The sequence below is a fragment of the Octodon degus genome, unplaced genomic scaffold (assembly GCF_000260255.1).
Source record: "Octodon degus isolate 3935 unplaced genomic scaffold, OctDeg1.0 scaffold00153, whole genome shotgun sequence".
Lineage (NCBI taxonomy): Eukaryota > Metazoa > Chordata > Mammalia > Rodentia > Octodontidae > Octodon > Octodon degus.
Genome location: NW_004524729.1, coordinates 3,210,723 through 3,231,054, shown reverse-complemented (window position 1 = coordinate 3,231,054; position 20,332 = coordinate 3,210,723). Strand labels below are relative to the sequence as shown.

Sequence of the window (20,332 nt, the reverse complement as noted above, 5' to 3'; positions counted from 1 at the left end):
TCAGCAGAGCCAGTCACGGAGGGATGAACGGCGCCACACAGGCCCCAGTGCACTGACAAGCGAGGCATTCGGGCCATCCCGGGAGCAGGCCAGAGCTACCACCCTCCAGGTGCCACTGCAGACCTTTATGGGCCCACAGCTGGGACAAGGGTGCAGGCACAGAGGGTCACACCGCCTCGGCTCACAGATGGCACTGGGTGGACAGGGCTGAAGCCCAGGAGGAAGGCCGTCCTGAACGCTCATCAAAGACTATTCTGTCTGAGGAGCAAATGCCATAGCACAAAGAAGATCAGTGTAACTTTTTAAGACTTGACTATTCCATTTGCAACTTTTATGCTTGTCCCAGTATATTTGAAAAACACATGAACACAATGCCCTCGTGGAGACTCTGCTGGTCAGCAGAGCCCTCTCTCAGGGTCACTGTGGGCCGGGCCAGGGCAGAGAGAAAAATGGAGGCTGCTCCTTCCCCAACAAAGCAGACAGCCTCTGTAGCAACCCTGGCCAGTTCCTCCCACACTGCCTGCCAGGAACAGAGGCTGAGCCCAGTGCCCACCCCGCACAGCATGAGACATCCTAATGGACAGGTTCCAGAGCAGAGAAACCACCGTGACATCACAACCAGTGCTGGGCGGTGAGGGCGTGTGTGATGACTTTACGGGTGAACGTTCCAGCTTTTGAATGAAACCCTACCTTCCTCATTTAGTAACAGATCGCGACTATTCCTCCATAGCATTACTTCTTCAGTATTTCTCAAAAAATGCTTTACCAAAGGCCAGCCAAATAGCTCAGTGGATTAAAGGGCCTGCAGGCAGGCACAGGGACCGGAGGTTCGATCCCCGGGCCTGCCATGCCAGTCTGCCCCCTGGGGTATGCTGAGATGGCAATTGAGACTGGGCATGGTGGTGTGCGCCTATAATCCCAGCTCTTGGGAGGCTATAAACTGGCGGATCACTATGAGTCCAATCTAGTGGTGAGACCCTAAACACCCTGTAGACCCTTCCCTAAAATTATAAAACAATAAAAAAAAAAATTTAAATGCCTTACCTTCTACATATTGCTTGAAAAAAAACAATATATGTAGAGTACATTTAAAACCGGAGCACACATGGGCTCCCCTATACGTTTCTCTGCAACTCCTTGTAAATGTACAGTTAGTTTAAAATAAAAGGCTTTCTAAACCACAAGAATAGAATTGCAGCAGGTATTTCAGCGCAGCCTGTGCCACCCGTGTGGACAATACCAGTTCTGATGTCGCATTGTGCCACCTCATGGCTACAATGTAATGAGTTTAACCAATGCTGACAGCAGACATTAACTTATTTGAAACTGTGATCAGAAAAAGAGCAACACGGCCTCTGGAGACGAACTCACAAACGCGGCACTCTACACCCTCTTGCGGACACACTCCTGGCTGTCTTCCACCAAAGGCAGGCACTTAAGGAGCCTCTGATCCTCGCTGCCAGGGCGCAGCAAGCAGCTCCTGTGCCCAGGAAGCAGGGCCTGCCGGGCAGCCGATCACGGCTAGCTTGACCCAGGAAAAGGCAGCTCAGCATTGAGTGTGTGTCCAACTGACTGTGAGAGTGATGAATTGCTAATAAGTCCTGCTCATTTGCTCCTCTTCCTAGACACTGTTTATGCCTTTGTCCACATACTACACCAGAGTCTTCCCCCTTAGATATACTGATGTGTAAGACTTTCTTTGTGAAAAGCAAATTCCTGTCTTGGGAATTCAGACAGTGTGGTCAGCAATGGCAACCTTCCCAAAGGCGTACGGTCCCAGGGCCCAGAACTTGGCAATGTATCACCATATGTGGCAAGGGGGCTCCACGGATGTGCCTAAGAAAATGAACCTGTGACAAGGCTCACCTGGGCTACCCGGAAAGGCCACGCTGGCCACGAGAATACTGACCACAAGAACACTGACCACAAGAACGCCAACCAAGAAGCAGAATGCTTTCCGCAGACTACGGCTGGAGGGACCACAAAAGTCAGCACTGAAAGCAATCAAAGACTCGCCACAGGCTCTGGAGACAGAAAGGGCTATAGGCACCTCTCAGCTGGACAGGGCAGGAAAGGGTTCTCCCCAGGCCTGAAGGAAGCATGGCCTGCACCTGCCTGACTCCAGCCCAGAGAACCCTGGGTCAGACTCGCAACCGCCAGAGCGCCAGGAACGAGCTGCTCTCCCCAGCAAGAGGTGGCAATTCGTGCAAGCAGCACATCCTTCCTGCTCAGAGGAGGCCAGGCCAGTCCTGGGGACGGGAGAACTGGTCAGTCCTGACCACGAGAGGCTCGGTCTGGTGTGCCTTCACCCTTGTCATAGGATTTCACTCTGAGGAAGACAGCGCCCTTCAGATGCTGCATAAATATCTGATGTGCTTGCTCTGTCCTTCTACAATTTCGTATTCTCGATTCATCTAGAACTTGCTATATTCCAATACACAGTGTTCAACACAACTTTTCTAAAAAAAAAAAAAAAAAATAGTAATAATAATAATAACTGTTCTAATCCTATTTATTAAAATAACTTCAAGAGGGGCCAGCCAGACAGCTCAGCAGGTTCAAGTGCCTGCTTGGGCAGACGCAGGAACGGGGGCTCAATCCCTGCTGCTGTGCCGCCTCGCCCCCAGGGTGCGCGGAGACAGAGACTGACACGGGGCCTGGTGGCACGCCTCTAATCCCAGCGCTTGGAGGCTGAAAACGGGGATCACTACGAGTCTGACCTACATAGTGAGACCTGCACACCCGTACTAAACACATATAAATAAATAAATAATAACTTCACCTCTCCAATGCTTTAGGATATTGTTTCAGTTACTCTTCTCTCGACAAGACAAAATACCAACACCCAAAATTAAGGGAGGAAAGGTTTACTTAGCTCACAGATAGTGGAAGTTTCAGTTCATACTCAGCTGGCTCCAAGGCAGAGCGGCACATGGCAGAGGGAAGCAGCTCATGGCAGCAGAAAACAGCAAAGAGCAAGGGGAGGAGCAGCGGCCAAGCAGCTAGCTAGCCCCTCGCCCCTCCTTACATCTGTGTGCAATTATTACCCCAGGGTGGGGCTCGCACTCACACCCATAATCCCAGCATTAGATGATGAATTAATCACAAACTCTAGAAGCCACCCCAGGGCTGCATGAGGCTTTGGGGGACAACTACACACAAATCATAAATACCACTTTTAATATATGTTACGGCATTGTATTACAGTCAGGCACGGTAGCATGCAGGAGACTGGGGCAGGAAGACTGCTGTGAGTTGTAGACCAGCCTGACCTATATAAGGATTCTGTCTCATAAAACAAAGTATTATATATGACACTAAGTCATTTTTTTCAGTGTTCTATTTTTTTTTTTATTTACCCCTAGGGCAACAGAACAACAGTTTAATTACATCAAATGCTCATTCTTTCTGTGGCGCTGGTGACTGAACCCAGGACTGCTAAACCGAGCTACATACCCAGCACTTCTGTATTTTTTCATTTTTGAGACAGTGTCTTGGTAAGCTGCTAAGGAGTCCAGGCTGAGCTCAAACTTGCATCCACACCTAGCAAACTCTGTTGTGTCGTGTTGTGTTGTGTTTTGAGACAGGATCTCACTATGCAGTTCAGGCTGGTACTCACTTTACAGCCCAGACTGGCCTCAAACTTGCAGCAATCCTTCTGCCTCAGCCTCCTGCGTGCTGGGATTACACACCTGTGCCAACACCAGCTATAACAGTTAGTTTTATAGGGGCTGGAGAGAGAGCTTAGCGGTATAAGCACGTGCCTGGCAAGTGCAAGGTCCTGAGTTTGGTCCCCGGTAACAAAGGAAAACAAATTAGTTTTATATACTAAAATTTTCCAGTAAAATTTAACAAATATTTCTTAGATGTCAAATCTGTGATGAAGTACTGGGTAAGCAAAAATAAGTACACTATACCAACTTATAAAAGTGAAACATGAAGTGTCATTCCTAACGTTGTGATAGGTCCTCCAAGAACACACCACAGGAACACAGAAGTGGACAGGCAGAAAATCCCAGGCAAATGAGCAGGGCACGAGAGCTGAGGGGAAGGGAGAAGGCAAAAGTCAGCAAAAGCAAAGGGCAGAACAAGACATCCTGACAGCAGACAGAAGCCCTCTCCTAAGCCCCTCCCTGTTGACCCCAACCCCAGCCCAAGCTGGCTCCACAGAGGAGGACAGAGACCTAAAGTTAGCAAAGGAATTCCAGCTTGGCCCTGGGAGGCTTTCAACTTCTCCTTCCCAGGCGAAGTCAGTAAGAAGTAAATGACTTCAGAAGACTTTACAGAAACATCCAGGCTGAAATGTCACACTCATTTCTATATGTATCAGGGTTAGTAAGATATGCCTCACACTGGAGGAGAAACCAGAAAGCAAAACTGGGATTTGTTCTGCAGCCAGTAGGGACCCACTAGGTAGCAGGCACTGTCCTGGTGCTGAGATCAGAGACACAGCATGGGCCCAGGCCGTCCACGGGGGAAGGGGCTGCTCGTACCAAAGGAGGGACACACACCTGGCAAAGTGAAGAGACATCAGCCCAGGACCACTCTGTGGCCTCCACACTTGTGCCACTTTCCTACTTCTTTGTCAACTTAAAATACTGCAGGGACTGAGGACATAGCTCAGCAGCACAGCACCTGCTCAGCAAGCACAAGGTCCTGAGTTCCATTTTTGGAGCCAGAAAATAAAATAAAATACTGCAAGCCATAAAACACCAGGAATAATGACAGCAGTTAACAGAGATTTAGATTACTCTAAATTCTAAATACATCAACTGATTTAACCTGCCCCATTCAATGAGGCAGGTATGATTTTAAACCATTTTAAAGATGGAAAAACCATGGTCTAGAAAGCATCTGCTCAAGGTCACACAGAGCCTGAAGGTCGCAAAGCCAGCTCGATGACAGACAGGACATGAGGAATGACCACACAAAAACCTCCCTGAGCACTGGTTCCACAGAACCCAATCCTGCTTCCTCCCTGTCTGCTCAGAGATAGCTGCCAACCTGAACTTGACGTTGGTCATTTCGGTGCAAGTGTTTCCACTTTCACGGAAGAGTCAGGGACCTCTCAACACAGTACCAGACTGCACATCTGTACAGTTTGCATCATATTTATGTACATTTTACAACTTGGCTTTTCTCAAGATTGTTATGGAATGCTCCAATTTTGTTTAAAAGTGGTGCTTCAGCAGTAAAGTAACTTTTCAAATGAACTTTCATGGAAATGCCGAGCATGTAGAAGCAGAGCTGTTCTGGTAAGGAGAAGCAACAGCAGGATTCCCCCAGCAAAAAGAGGCAGCATCTGCCTGGACCACACAGAATGCAGGGGAGCTCCACAGAAAGAGAGGAGAAATGCTTTGCAAATAGCAGGACTGACAAGAGATGCTGTCTAGAGCAGATAACAAGAGTAGCCAGGTGTGGTGACACAGGCCTGTAATCCCAGCACTGAGGAGGCTAGGGGAGGTGAATGGATGTGAGCTCAAGACCAACCTGGGCTACAAAGTGAGCTCAAGCCCAGCTTGGACTGTGCAGTGAAGCCGTGTGTCAAGAAAAAAAAAAAAAAAACCACTCAAGAATTAAAACACAAATCAGAAGCCAGCGAGATAGCTCAGCGGTCTAAAGCACCTGCTGAGGCAAGCTTAGGCAGGCGCAGGGGACCACAGTTTGATCCCCAGCACCACATGCCGTGCCAGCCCTGCCATCAGGGCAGGCTGAGCCAGCAAAAAAATAAAAACACAAATCAATTTTAAAATGGACAAAGGATTTGAATAGACACTTCTCCAAAGAAGATATATAAATGAACAGGAAGCACGTAAAAAGGGACTCAACATCATGAGGGAATCAAAGCTACACACTCACACCCCTGCCCACAGAATAAGTGGCCAAAATAAGAACATGCACTAGTGAGAATGGAAAGAAAGTGGGACCCTCACACACTGCTGGAAACAGAACGGTACTTCCTCAAGCAATCAAATACGGAGCTTCCCTGCAACCCAGTAGTTCCACTCCCAGTCGTAGATACCCAAGAGAAATGAAGAGATGTCCACACAACAGTTTCTGCAGAAACGTCCACCGCAGCATCAATCGTAACAGCTGGTGCAGGAACAGTGCAAGTGTCAGTGGAGTGCTGTCCAACTGGAAAGTCACGTCCTGACACGTGCTGTCATGGTTATGGTGAGCCCTGTAGCTCTTTCCACGGAAATAGGTGGCAGCGGCACACAGGTCATAGGCTTGCGACCACAGGGCTGTAAGAATGATGCTGAAATGATCAGCTAAGGGTAAGAAGCCAAATGACAGAGAACACATGTATGTGATTCCATCTAACAGAAAGGTCTAGAGATTGGGCGTGGTGGCACACACCTGTAATCCCAGCTCTTGGGAGGCTGTAAACAGGCGGATCACGAGGAGTCTGATCTAGTAGTGAGACCCTGAACACCCTGTAGATCCTTCCCTAAAATAAAAAAAAATAAAAAACACAGCTAGGATGGGCAATTCCACAGAGAGCAGAGTGATCAGCACCTGCTTGGGGCTGGAGGTGGAGGGGCTGGGGCAACTCGGGGGGTCATTTTGTAGTTGCTATTGCTGATGAGGACAGGTTGTTTTTGCTCTGCTTTGTCTTTGAGATGATGAACATGCTCTAAAGTCATGGTTATATTTACACAACGCTGAACACACTAAAAATGACTACACAGTGCATGCTGTGGGGTGTGGATTTAAGTGGGCAGCTGTATTCCAGGTGAGCCTCAGGAAAGATTCTGCAAAGGCAACACACCCGCCAGCAGGCTGTCTGCATCTCTGTGGAAGCAGGTGGAGTGCTGTGAGGAACCACACCAGCCACAGGAGCACCCACATGCACCATATCAGGGCCAGCATGAGCTGCTGCCCAGGGCAGCCACGCCACACTCCAGACAAGTGACCCAGACTTCTTACTCCAGCCACCCTTCAAGCCCTCCCAGTGACACCCAGGATATCATGGAGCAGCAGCCTGCAGTCCCCATGGTGCCCGCCTTGAATTTCAGACCCAAGGAGTCCATGAACAGGATCTAATGCTTTTTTTATCAATATAGCAAAATAAAAAAGCATGCACAGCCCATTCTGGCCAATTCTTTTTCCTGTGGCTGCTCAGAGGCCTCTGTGCCCTTGGTGGTAAGCTTCTAGGCTTAGGAAGTGAAAGGACCAGGTTCAAGCTCCAGCTCCAACGCTTACTACCTGGTGAACTTTTAACCAAGTAATTGCTTCAAGTTTTAGCATCCTAGTCCAGGAAATGGAAATAAAAATGTGCACGGGGCTGAGAGACAGCACTGTGGTGGGCATGAGGCCTGTGGGCATGGGGCCCCGGGTTCAGCCCGCAGCAACACACACGGGGCAGCCGTGTATGAGGGCAGCTCCCGCTAGCACCTACCACTACCGGCCTGTAGCCACCCACCTGTATGCGAGTACTGATACTCTCCCTGCCCTTCCGCAGCGTACTTACAGGACTCCAGTGCAACAGGCAGGCCGGCGCAAGCCCTCTGCACAGGTCATCCCCACAGAAGTCGCTTGGCGGCCCCTCCCTCCCTCCCAGCACACCACCTTTCATTCTTCCCAGGCACAGCGCCTGTGCTTCCTGAGCATAAGATGGTCCACAGAGATCAAGGAAATGAGGGTTTCGTCTTGCTCACATTGCATTTTTATTTGGTCTTTCAAGCTTCCAAAAAATAAAAAAAGCCTTCAACTAGAGCTGTGTGAAGGGAAGCAGCAACGAACCCTCCTCATAGCAAAGAAGGAGATCTTTCTTTTCAAAAGTCCATTAATGATGAGCTTTGCAAATACACTGTACTGCTCTAAAGCTGCAGAAATCCTGTCTTAAAGGAAGAGATTCCTTTCCAGTGATTCCATATAAAAGAAGCTGCTGTTGAGATATACACACTATAACTCACCTCCTGACAGACAAGCCCAGAAAAAGCCCTGCGCAAGTGCCCAAGAGACGGCTCAACCTTTGCAACAACGGTAAGGGAAACCCGAGAGGCTCACTACAACTGAAGAATGGACGAACAGTGCAGACAGTGGTACACTAACCACGATAGATACGAACGAACTATAGCTATCAGAACTGATGCAGATAAATTTCATAAACAGAACTCCGCAGAGAAAATAAAAGCCAACGCGAATATACATAAATACTAAAGGTTTTTAATGTAAAATACCACATACTATTTGGGTGTACACCATGATTGCTAAAAACTCCTACTACAGGAATAGAAATGAAGGGGAGGGGAGAAGGGGTCCAGGAGCGAGGGCAGCCGCTTCAGCTGCGTGAGCGCAACATCTGCCTTCTCGCGCTGAGAAGGTGTGCGCGTGCTCTGTGCGTGCACTGATCCACAGAGACTTTGTAAGTGTCCCGAAGGCCCTGAAGTTCTCTTCAAGACTGTTCTGACCTCATAAAGTGAGATGCTTGGAGCATTAGACACAAATGTTCTTCAGAGCACTCCTTGGCCGCTCAGAAGGTGGGGGACTTGGAATACTAGGCAGGGACCCAGAGCCCGAGCGCTGTCCCACTAGCCCGACGACAAAGGGCCTGTGACACTGGACATAAATGCTCCTAGAGCCTTCCTTCTTACCAAAAGGCAAGGGGCGTGGGATGCTGGCACCAGACACACCCTGAAGCACAGCCCCACTTACCCAGAAGCGTCCAAGCATGAAGGCTTCCTCAAGAATGCGTTTCTGAAAAAATGTGAAGTCTCTGCTTTCTTCACACTTGCAACAGTTAACTATGGCACCAACTTGCTTAAGAAATGCCTGATGGATTAGCTTAGCACAGTTCTGGGTGCGTCAGGGTGATTTACTTAGTGAAGAGGGAAGACCTACCCTAGCTGTGGCTGGCACCAACCAACAGGCTTACACCCTGGATGAAATACAAAGGGAAAGAAGGACCCTTCCTACTCTGCTCTGCTTCCCAGCTGCCCTGAGGTCAGGAACTTTACGCCACCATACCTTCCACCATGCCACTTCTGTCCCAGAACAAGCGTACCATGGACTGAGTCCCCGGGACTGCAGGCCAAATGAATTCTCGCCTCCTTTAAGGTGCTGGTACTGGGGGTCACGTCCAGCAACAGGACCGTGGACTAACGCAAGCACCGTGCAGTGCAGTCCCTCTCTCAAAGCCAGGCAGCAGCACCAAGCTGTGGCTTTCAACCATCACCAGGATCAAGAGAAAAAACCAGGTATTCCACTGAACACGGATGAACCTTAAAATTATCATGCTAGGTAAAGGAAGCCAGATATAGATGATTCGACCCCACAGATTCCACTTACATGAAATGTGCATTATTGGTAAATCTGTGTAAACAGAGTAAATTAGTGGTTTCCAAGGAAGGGCCAGGAAGTGACTCCTAACTCATGGGGTTCCTCTTTACAGTGATGAAATTATCCTAAAATTGATTATGGTATGATTATATATCCCTGCAAATATGCTTTAAAAAAAACTGGACATCTGAAATGGGTGAAGGGCGAAGACAGAAGGATGCAATAGGCAGGAAAGAGGGAGATAAGATCCCTCTGCGACTGCACTGTGTCCCAGGAGAGCTAGGCAGGCTGGGGTGGGTGCTGGGCAAGGGAGGCAGCCCTGACCACCATCTAACCAACCGCCTCACTCCGAAGAACAGAGTCTGTAACACCAACCCTCAGCAGGCTCCCCATGCAGATGAAACCAACTCTACCCTCCAATCCAAGAAAGGAACACTTAGGTAGGATAAACCTGCTACCAGCAAGCAACAGCAGGGCCATCGGTTGTATTTTCTGGGGTCCAATCTGTGCACCTCCCAATGGTACTACAAGGACACAGCCCAGAAGAAATTAAAATGAAGGGCCATGGGTTCCAACCCATGAGGTGATGCAGGATCCCACCCAGGTGTAAGTAAAGGGCCTGGAAAAGGACAGGATTGCATGGGGAACAGGGACGACCTGCACAGAGATGTCCCAAGGCACTGTGCCCTGCAGAGGACTTTCCCAGACAGCCCCAGGAGTCTCAACACTGACTCATCCAAAACAAGGAGGTGCCACTGAAATGCCACCACTAGTGAGGGGAAAAAGGAAGAAGACAAAGGCTGCAGAGGGGAGACGTGACACTGGGGCTGGAGGGTGCCTCTGAAGGAGGCATATGGCAAGACGACAACAGTCAGCCTGGAGGAGAGCCCACAAGGATCTTGGGCTCTGGCTGAGGCTGTCCTTCCCAGAGCTGGGAAGATTTAAGCAAGAACAGCCAAAATAACCCCCTTGCTTTTGGTAAGCAAGGAAGGCTCTAGGAGCATTTATGTCTAGTGTCCCAGGCCCTTTATTGTTGGGGTTAGTGAGACAACGCTTGGGCTCTGGGTCCCTGCCTAGTATTCCAAGTCCCCCACCTTCTGATCGGCCAAAGTGTACTCCGTGGAACATCTGTGTCTAATGCTAGAATCAAGTACTCTCTGAGATCCCTGCCCAGGCTTCACTTGAAAAGCACCCTGAGGCAATGCCGGTCCCAATGATGCCATTCATGGAAGACAGACCACAAACACCACTCCTGTTGCGCTCCCCCAGTACCAGGACGGCAGCAACAGCATGCTGGGCCTCCCTCGGCCTGCTCCACACGTGGGTGATCCCTTAGGATACAGCTGACCCGCAGCAGGAGAAAGCAGGAAACAACAGGTGTCACTAGGCCACTGGGCTCTGACAAAGGGGGCTCTTCCCGCAGGTTCTGGGGGCTGTCCAATTTGCCTCTGGAGCCCCTACACAGGCCTGGTTTGAAAACAAAATTCAGGTATGAACCAGACAGCTTGGCTCTTTTTCTAACTAAAGGCTAAACTGCAGTAGGTGAAACGGAGAAGAGTGAAAACGTGAAGTATGAGAAAAGATGGAAGTGTGGAAGGAAGGAAACCTAGCAGCGATGTCTAAGCACCACAGACAAGTGTAAAAGTCACCAGGAGCGTCACAGGGCGAGGTGCTTTCCCGAACCGCAGACACATGAAGCAAGCAGGCAAAGCACCTCACTGGCTTCGGTGTACGACTCACCAGCCTCACTCACCTCTCAGTGCCCCTGCAGGTTCAGCAGTGCTTTCCTGAGGTATGACTCAATCAGCAACTGAATTCGGCTAATGATGCCCCCAGATTTATAAATAGGTTCATGAAAAGTAACTTCTCCAACACAATTAACGCCCTAGTGCTTTGGAGACAGGTGTGCAAAGGCCACCACTGCAGCAGTGAGCACCTCCGGCGCCCCCGCCCACCCTACCGCCTGAGCGCCACCCCAGAGCCAAGTGCAGAGCCACACCACACGGGGCACCCGGGACCTGAGCCCGTGGGCTGTGCGGCCCCTGTAGCAGGGCCTGAACCGCGTCCCCTGCTGTCCTGCACCTTGTGGCCCCAGAATACCAGAAGCCCTTCTAAGCCAGGCCGAGAGCTGCTGCACAGACAGCTCTTAAGTTGGGCCTGGAAACTACATTTTTATAATAATTTCTCCTTAAAAAAAAATAATAATAATAAGTTCCCCCAGGTGAAAAAGCAAAGTCTGTTTATTACAGAAAACCTAGAAAATACGAGTAAAAAAGTGCTGGAAGGGTCACACCAAGAACACCCCAGTTCTGCCAACCTGCACCAGCAGCCACAGAACGCGCTGCCCTGCCTAACTCGCCGCCCCTCCTTGACCCCTTCCCTGGGCAGAAGGACCCTGGGGAACCCCTCCACCTCACACCAAGCCACATCCATTTGCTTGCTCGCTCCCAGGACCCCTGCACAAACCAGCTTGGGAACTCCAGCCCTGGCAAGGACAGCATGGGCCCCCAGTCCCACATCCACCAGGCCCATCAGAAGGAGCCAGTCTGCCCCAATGCCTCTCCTGCACACTCCCCCATTGCATCTCCCCCAGCAGCGGCCCGCACCAAGGACAGCATTGGATGGTGTGAGCGCTCACAACAACAATCCTAGCACCTGCCAGGCACAGAACCAGCCACTGGCAGCATCCCTCATGACACCTCACCCTACTCAGTCAGCCTAGAGCCTGGTAGCCCCGGCAGCGAGCTGCCTCCAGCCCTGTGATGGTCACTCACTTGGGGCCTTGTCATTGCCCTCAAAAAGGACCCAAATCCTCTAGGGAGTTCGCAGGCCCATACATGGCCCTCCCACCCTCCCACCCTCCCCATCATGCGCAGGCAGCTCATCTTCCTGCTCTCTCCAACGCCAAGCATAATGGCTCCTGTAATAAGACCTCAGGTTCTCTGAGCAGCAAGCACCTCCTAAGCAGTCTGCCCTGCCCTGCCCTGCCCTGCCCTGCCCTCCCCACTGGCCCTGCCCTTCTCACTTCGCTCTTCCCTGCCACGCAGCTATCACGAAGACCCAGCCTGGCCCCATCCTCACATGTCTCAGGGCTGTCCCATGACCTGTGTGAGCCACCTCATGCCAACAGCAGGAACTAAATGAGTGGGAGGTCTGACCAGGTCATCCGTCAGCTCAGAACACAAATCAGCCACAGCCCACACTCCCCGTGCAGTCTCAGCAACTGTGCGGTCCCAGCTGCACGCGAACCACACAGCCTCATCCAGGTCCCTCTCCAGCTGAGCTCTGCCCTCATGGACCTGGACACTGCCCAGCCCACCCCCTAGCTTCTCCTCAACCCTCTGGGGGGTTACAGCGCTGGGGCCCATCTGCAGAACTCCCCATACCCTTCATGTAAATGGCAGGAGGAACCGACCCTCCCTCCCTCCAGGTCCAATTTGATGGCATCTCAGTCAAGATGAAGCTTCCTGGGCCACGGATATAGCTCAGTGGTCTAATCGCCTGCTTAGGCAAGCACAAGAACCTGGGTTAGATCCCCAGCACCACATGCCCTGCCAGTCCTGCCCTGGGTGCGCCGAGCCAGCCACCAAGACAAAGCCAGCCACCTGCCCGTAATCCCACCACCGGGGAGGCTGAAACAGGAGAATCACTATGAGTGCGAGTTGCATAAGGAGACCCTGTATCAAATACATAAAAAAATTTTTTAAGATGAAGTTTCCCTTGCCCACCTCTGTGACTGCCAAGTCCTCCACTATGTGGTGGTCACACACCCCTTGGAGTGCCCATCTCCTCAGGGATAGCAGTAGCACAGCTCCCCTCTGCACTCCTAGGCCCTCTGGTGCACACCCGGGCATCTGAGACACCCAGAACACTCTCCTTTATTATGCGAACCTCCTATGACCACACCCTAAGGGAAGACAGGAAGACCCTATTTTGGAAGAAGCTAAATTACTGAGGATGCCAGCACAGAGCACAAGGAGGGAGCCCCTCCTTAGACGTCCTGCACTCCCCTATCTGGCCTGGCCTGCTCCCCCTCACCCCTGCTACTGAGGCCATACTGGCTTGTGACCCACATAAAACCTGCCACCACGGCCCTCTGACTGCCTTGGACAGGAAATCAACCCACAATAGGGATTCATTCACAAAGGAAATGAAATGGGGACCACAGCCAACACTTCTTTAGAAACCAGTCCATGAAGACAGTCACTGCAGGAGACGAACCCACAGCAACAGGCACGGAAGGCCAGCGAGCACGGCCAGGCCAATCCCAAACAGAAGGGGTACATCTGGTGGAGGGGCCCAGGCCAGAGGACATACACACTGTCACAAATCCTGCAAAACCTGATTCGTGCCCTCCTAAGCCTTCTTCGTCCTAGCAAGCCAGGACCCCTTCTATCCAGCACAGATAAAGCCAGAGTCCCATATACTCTCTGGCTCAACTGGCAAATGGCTCAGGAAGGCAAACAGGTCTGGGGGCTGCCCCTGCCTCTACGGTCCACAGGGACACTGAGGCCACAGGCATGAAGCTACCCAAGCTTCCATCAGCCAACATGGGCCTGGATACTGGACAAGTAGCTTCGGAAGGTGACGTCTGCCCCACTGGGTTTTGGTCTTGCTCTGGTCCAATTCTTCCCTGATACTCCTAGCACTTGCTTTCCCTGGTGCCACTACATCTTGTGTCTTAGTTACTTTTCTCATTGCTGGGACAAAATAACCAACACCCCAAATTAAGGAAGGGAAGGTTTATGGAGCCGCAGACTGTAGAGGTTTCAGTCCATAACTGGCTGGCTCCAAGGCAGGTGGTGTGGCACAGAATAGTTTATGGCATCCACAGGCAACAAAAGCCACAAGGGGGAGGAGACAGGCCCTTTCTGTCCCTTCTATCACATGAAGGCTACCCAGCCTAGGGCAGGGCTAGCACACATCCTTAACCCAAGCCAGAACCATGCCAGCCAGCCAGTGAGCTGACAGGCTAATCACACACTCCTAATCCCAGCATCATACACTCTAGAGCTAGCCACCTCTGCAAAAGCTCTACGGCCACATGAGGCTTTGGGGGACATCTAGACACAAGCCACGACATCTTGGAAGGATAGACCTTTCTTTTCAATTTTATGGGAGTGCAAATCTAACAGCATGTCCTGAGCCTTAGAGGAAACTTGGCTGGACTTTTGAGCATGTTTTGGGGACTCAGAGACAGACTGAAAGCATTTTTGCATCGTGAGATGACGTGAGCTTTTGGGGCAAGGGCAGAAGGTTATACTTTAGGCCCTAAATGTCCCCCAAAAGCCAGGGTGTTGGGGGCTAGGTCCCCAGTGCAGCAGTGTTCAGAGGTGGGGCCTGGACCTAGAGGGCCCTGATCTTACTATGGGTAACCCACAGGGCACTATAGCTGTATAGGAGCTGCAGGAGGCGGTCCCTGGGCCTGTCTTTGAGGGGACATCTTGTCCTCCATGTTAGTCGCTGAGGCTGGCCACTCTGCTCACCACAGCCCGGGCACCAAGGCCCACAGAGACCATGATCCAGAACATGCCTTTCCTCTGTGAGGTCGACAGCCTCACACACTGTCACAGGGATAGAAAGCTTGCTCACACAGAGGGCAAACCCTAGACACAAAGAAGAACACCAAGAGGGCCACAGAGGCCGGGGACAGCAGGGACTGTGGAGCCAGAAAGAGCTCCACTCTGACCAGGGGACCTGAACAAAGGCTCAGCGTCCTCACTGCAGCCCACACAGCAGGGCCCATGGCTGTGTGAGGGGCTCACCCCGATGCAGCCTCTGCCTGCCTGTCCCAGGCGTACAGCATCCCAGGCCCTCGTTCTTGCTGCTGTAACCATATGTCTGGTGGTGAACCTTGGCACCCAGGGTGGAACTTCCACACCAATTCCCCAAACAGGAAGCACATTTCAGAAATGGAGAACAAAATGGCTAGCAACACTCAAAACAAAAGTCTGGTCCCCCATGGAACCCAGAAATGGGAAGAACACAGCATTGGCTCCCACAGCTTCTCATCTGCCAAGTAAACACCAATGTGACCCTGAGGAAGCTGCTCACCTCACCCGGGGTGGCCCCCAGAAGAGGCGGCCGACTTGGCCGGCCTACAGCTGGGGTTGGCGGGCTCTGTGGCAGGGGGCCGAGCAAGGCCCTGGAGAGTGGGCAGTGAGAAGGCCGCCGGGTAGAGAGAAGAAGCCACAGTTATGGCAGCCAAGGCAAACTCTAGAGACGAGCCCTCAGTGCAAACCTGGCCCTCCCTGCACAGGCTGTGCAGCTGCAGGAGGCTCAGCCACCGAGCTGGCTTCCTCCTCTGTGAGACAGGACTGCACGCTGCCCACCCGACCCCAGCCACAGGGAGGAGGGGCCAGGGCAAGCTGTGTCCCAGGTGTAGCCAGCACTCCGCACCACCCATTCTGGGGTGCCACCTCCACCCCATGGGTATAGCACAGAGTACCTGCTCCAGGATTGCTCCTGCTCCTCAGGAGAAAGCCCCGTGTGCTCAGTGGTTCTCGCTCCAGGGCCAGGCACAAAGACACAGCAGCTGGGTACCTCAGCACCAGGACAACCTGCGCATAGCACACACAGGGCTCCACAGTGACAAGCAAGGGAGAGGGGTGACACTGGGGTCTGCAGGACAGGGGGAGCCCAGACAGCGCTACTCGGGCCCCACAGCCAAAACAGCCCCATCCCTGTCAGCAAGTCCCTGGTCCCAGCCACAGGTGGGTCAGGCAGGACCACAGCAGTATGGAGAAAAGAAAACCAGAGACAAGTCCCTCCTCACTTCCACCGCAGCCTTCCCTCCCCAGCCATCCGCAGGAGAAGGGTGCTAGCCTGCTGCCCTTAGGGTTTAAAATACGCACTCAAAGGAACTCCCAAGCATCAGGGATTGGGGTTTCTCTTTCCCACAGTACTGGAGATGGAGACAGGGCACTCTAACACTGAGCTATACTCCCAGCCCCTCATTTGCAGAAGAGAGTCTCACCGAGTTGCTTAAACTTGTCTCCAACTTGCAATCCTCCTGCCTCAGCCTCCCAAGTACCTGAAATCACAGGTGCGCACCACTATGCCCAGCCAGGGATTTAGTTATTTGGGGGCTTGTTTTGTTTTGCTTTTTGGCTTTTTCTTCATTCAAAATTAACCCAAGAGGATGGTTTTGAGCGAGATCAGCCTGGACTACAAAGTGAGCTCAAGGCCAACCTGAACTACAGCGTGAGAAGCTGTCACAAAAAGACAAAAATAATAATAACCCAAAGGAGTCCAGACTTGTTATATTATGTAAGTACATAAGAGAAAAACCATGATATATGATGAATTTATTTTTCAAAATAAGACATGTAATAACATGAAGGGCTCCAAGGGAAAAAAATAAAATAAAATGAACCATATAGTAACAAAAACCTTCCCACTAGTGTTTCCATGGCTCCTGAAACGCCCCACAGCTGCTTTGGCTAAAAAACAGCCCCAGAGGAAAACTCCCCCTCCCTAGACATGCACCCCCCGCCAGGCTGCACACTTGGAAGGAAGCACCTAAAATGGGAAAACGGGAAGGAGGGTCCTGGCGAGATAAACAGCCACTTCAGACCCACAGGCAAGAGAACGCATGTTTGTGAGAGCACAGGACGGCAAGCTGGCCAGAGGCTGCCGCGTGCAGTTTCTAACCACACAAGCAGGGCCTCCGCTTGGTTCCTGGGCCCAAGCAGGATGCAGGACCTACACAAAACCTCCATGCTCACCTCTGGTCTCCTGGGACTAAACACCTTGCAGAGGCCACCCTGCAACCCCCGAGATGCTGACCCACACATTCTGCCCACGGGCACCTCTCCACCTGGCACCCTTCGGCACCCTTCCCTGAGAATAAGCACTTTTATTATCTTAGACCTCTGGAGGTCAGAAGTTCAGCTAGTGTCACCAGACTAAAGTCTTGGTGTCAGCCAGTTCCACTCCTTCCTGGAGGCTCCAGGGCAGAACATGCTTCCTGCTCACGCTGGCTGCGGACAGAACTCAAAGTTTTGCAGTTGTTGGACCAAGCCCTACACTGCCCACCATCTGTCAGCAGATGGCCAACCCCAGCCTCTGAAGGCCGAGCCATGTTCCCTCACCTCCTCTGCACAGTGCTAGGAAAGGAGGACCAAGTCCCTCTGAGGTCACAGGCTCGATCACTCCAAAGAGCTCCTGTGGCTGCACTTAGCCACCAAAAAGTCCAGGACATGCCATGTGCGGGTTAGCGGACCGGTGACCTCAACTCCCCTTTGTCACATAACATATTCACTGGCTCCAGGGACAAAGAGACAGGAACCTTTGGGGGCCACAGTTCTGCCCACCATACCCCCATCCCTTAAGCCAGAAGCCTGGAGATCAGATCCATCCAAATGCTGCAGCCCCTCAGTGAGTCCTCGAGTACCACCAGCGCCTGGCCACCAACTGCACCACCCACAGCCTCTCCTCCACACTCACTTCTGCTGCACTTTGCACAACCAGCCCACTTCCCCTCCTGCCTCTCTTCCAGGCTGCTGAGGAGCATCCCAGGGTCACACACACACACCCCTCTGCCACTGGCACCTCAGTGCTTTCTTATGGCCCTCGGGACCCAGGGGCCCTGGGCCCAGCCTGCCCACGTCCTCCTCCCCGCCTGGCCGCAGCCTCCCCAGCAGTAGGAGGGCTGTGACATCCGCCTCATGTCTCTACAGGCCGTGGTGGCTCCTCCTCCTGTTCGCGTCTCAGCACTGCCAGGGAGCCCTGAGGAGGGGTGACCATCCCACACATGAAGGACACTGCTGTCCTGCTAAGGTGCCTCTGAGGCCCCATCCACCAGCCTGCATTCAGCACTGTCCCTGGACCTCGAAGGTGCTGGGGTTCCTGTGAATGTCGCCACTCTCCCCAGCAATTGCTGGAGGCCCCCTGGCCTGCCGAGCTGACCCGCTCCCCTACAGGCTCCTCACAGCTGGCAAAGTGCGGAGTGCGGGCAGAGCACAGCGTTCCCTCGCTGCAGCCTCCTCCCCAGCACCCAGGGCCTTACCACAGCCACCCTGCAGACATCACACCAGCATGCCCGGCCAAGGCACACCCTCCTGCCAGCCAGGGCCACGCTGACAGGCAAACCTCGGTGCCACACTGAAAGGCTGCCTGTATTTGCAAGCCCAGTGTGCAGGCAGCAGTCCTGGCACGTAGGGTGCAGCAGGAATTCTAACTGTGGCTGTGGAAATCAACAGCTGAGTGCCCAGGAAGCCGCTGGCCCAGAAAGGCCAGGCCCAGAGAGACAGACTGGACACTCCCGTGCTTAGCACCCATGTACCACTTGCCCTGCCACTCCTGGGTGTCCGCAGCAGTCTCCCCACGTGCCTCCACATCGTTCACACAGCAGTCAAACTGAGAAGATCGTGCCCCCTGCCCAGGCTCCACTTCAGAATAAGAGAGACCACCCGCATCTGCAGGGGACGACACAGCCCTGCCTCCCTCAGCACAGCCTCACTGCCAACTCGGCACCTCTGCACCTGCGCCCCTCAGCCTGCACCACTCCTCCCACAGTTCCCTGCAACTCTCTCCCCAATAGCACCTACACTGAGGAAGCCCCAGCACCTTTCTCGCCTGCCTCAGGGTTCTCTATCTCCCTCCGCTGCACCAGCGCCCCCTCCCCCCGTTAGCTCTCTTTCTAGGTTGGCCCCATTCCCCACTCTCCCATGCATGCTGTGAGGCCAGAGACCCTGGTCTGGTTTGTTCACAAATACACCCTGCGCACCGGCATGCAGAGCAGGTTAAATAAATACTTACTGGATGAGTGACCAAACTCCCAGCACTGGTCTCCTCACCAAACAGAATCAGGCTGCTCCAAATAAAGCTTTCCTGGGTGCTGAAGCCACGTCAGTCTAATACAAGTAGCAGGTGCGGGGGGCCGATGCGAGGGGTGGGGCTCACACAGTGGGGGGGGAAGGAGTACAATGCACCCAACTCCTAGTCAGAGGTATTCCCTCCACACGCTTGATAGTTCACTGGAAAAGCAACTGCTACAAGCCTCGGCCAACCAATCGAGCAGATACCAAGGTGTGCGCAAGACAGCTTCACCCTTGGACAAATCAATGATCTCCTCCAGCTAATGTGAGTCTGAACCGGATCAGTCTGGGTCAAGCACTGCTGCTTAATAATGACAATCAGAATGATGCAAGGTGAGTGAGGTGCACTCTCGGAGTATGCAGGGCTCACTTCCTGGTGAAGAGAGCAAGCACACAAGAGAGGACCCGGATCCAAGCTGCACATAATCGGGCCTGTGGCCTTGGGCAGCACTTTGGCTATGGGAGATCTCACAGGCCATGCTTTGTAAGGAAATGAGCCACGTGTGGTGGCTAATGCCTGTAATCCCAGTGCTCCCGTAATCCCAGCACTCAGAAGGCTGAAGCAGGAAGATCTCACCAGGAGTTCAAGGCCAGCCTGAAATACACAGTGAGACCCTGTCTCTCAAAAAAAAAAAAGAAAAAGGAAGAAGTAAATACAAGGAGGTGAAGGCTGAAAAGGAAGAAAGATAAGCGAGGAAAAGAGAAGAAGGGAGCGTTATGCTGAGCTTCCAGAGCAGGGGAGCGGCACAGAACGTGTGGGACCCAGAAGCTCAGCAGCCCACAAAGAAGGACCGGTGGAAGGGGAGGCCAAGCAACTGAGCAGTGGATGCACAGAAAGGGGCCTAGATGCTGGGGGAATGTCTACACATGCCATAGCATCTCAGGCGAGACAGCCACGTGGCTTTAAACCCAGCCTGCCTTGAGGAGTGCAGCCTAAAGGACAAAACCCCTGGGAGACCTGACGCTTGAGCAGCACCACGATCAGGCATGGCACACACTCAGCGTGCGGCTGTCAAAGGCTTGTGATGGTGGGCTGTGCTGTACAAAGGCTCCCTCACAGCCTAGTACCGCTCTGTGGTGCATGCAGTCTCCCTCCTGAGCTTCCCTGGGTGAGATTAACATTCAGTAGGCAGAAATGACCATGGAACCACTAGAAAGAGCAGGCAAAGCTGACGGCTCTGCTGGCACTGCACCTGTGCCAGTGAAGGCCCAGGACATGGGCAGCC

General features: G+C 52.6%; 1 protein-coding gene across 1 annotated transcript in view; it reads right to left on the bottom strand.

Moving 5' to 3' along the window:
- Nucleotides 1–20,332, bottom strand: part of Tbc1d22a (TBC1 domain family member 22A) — a 343,764-nt gene that overhangs the window by 321,323 nt on the left and 2,109 nt on the right. The window lies entirely within an intron of this gene.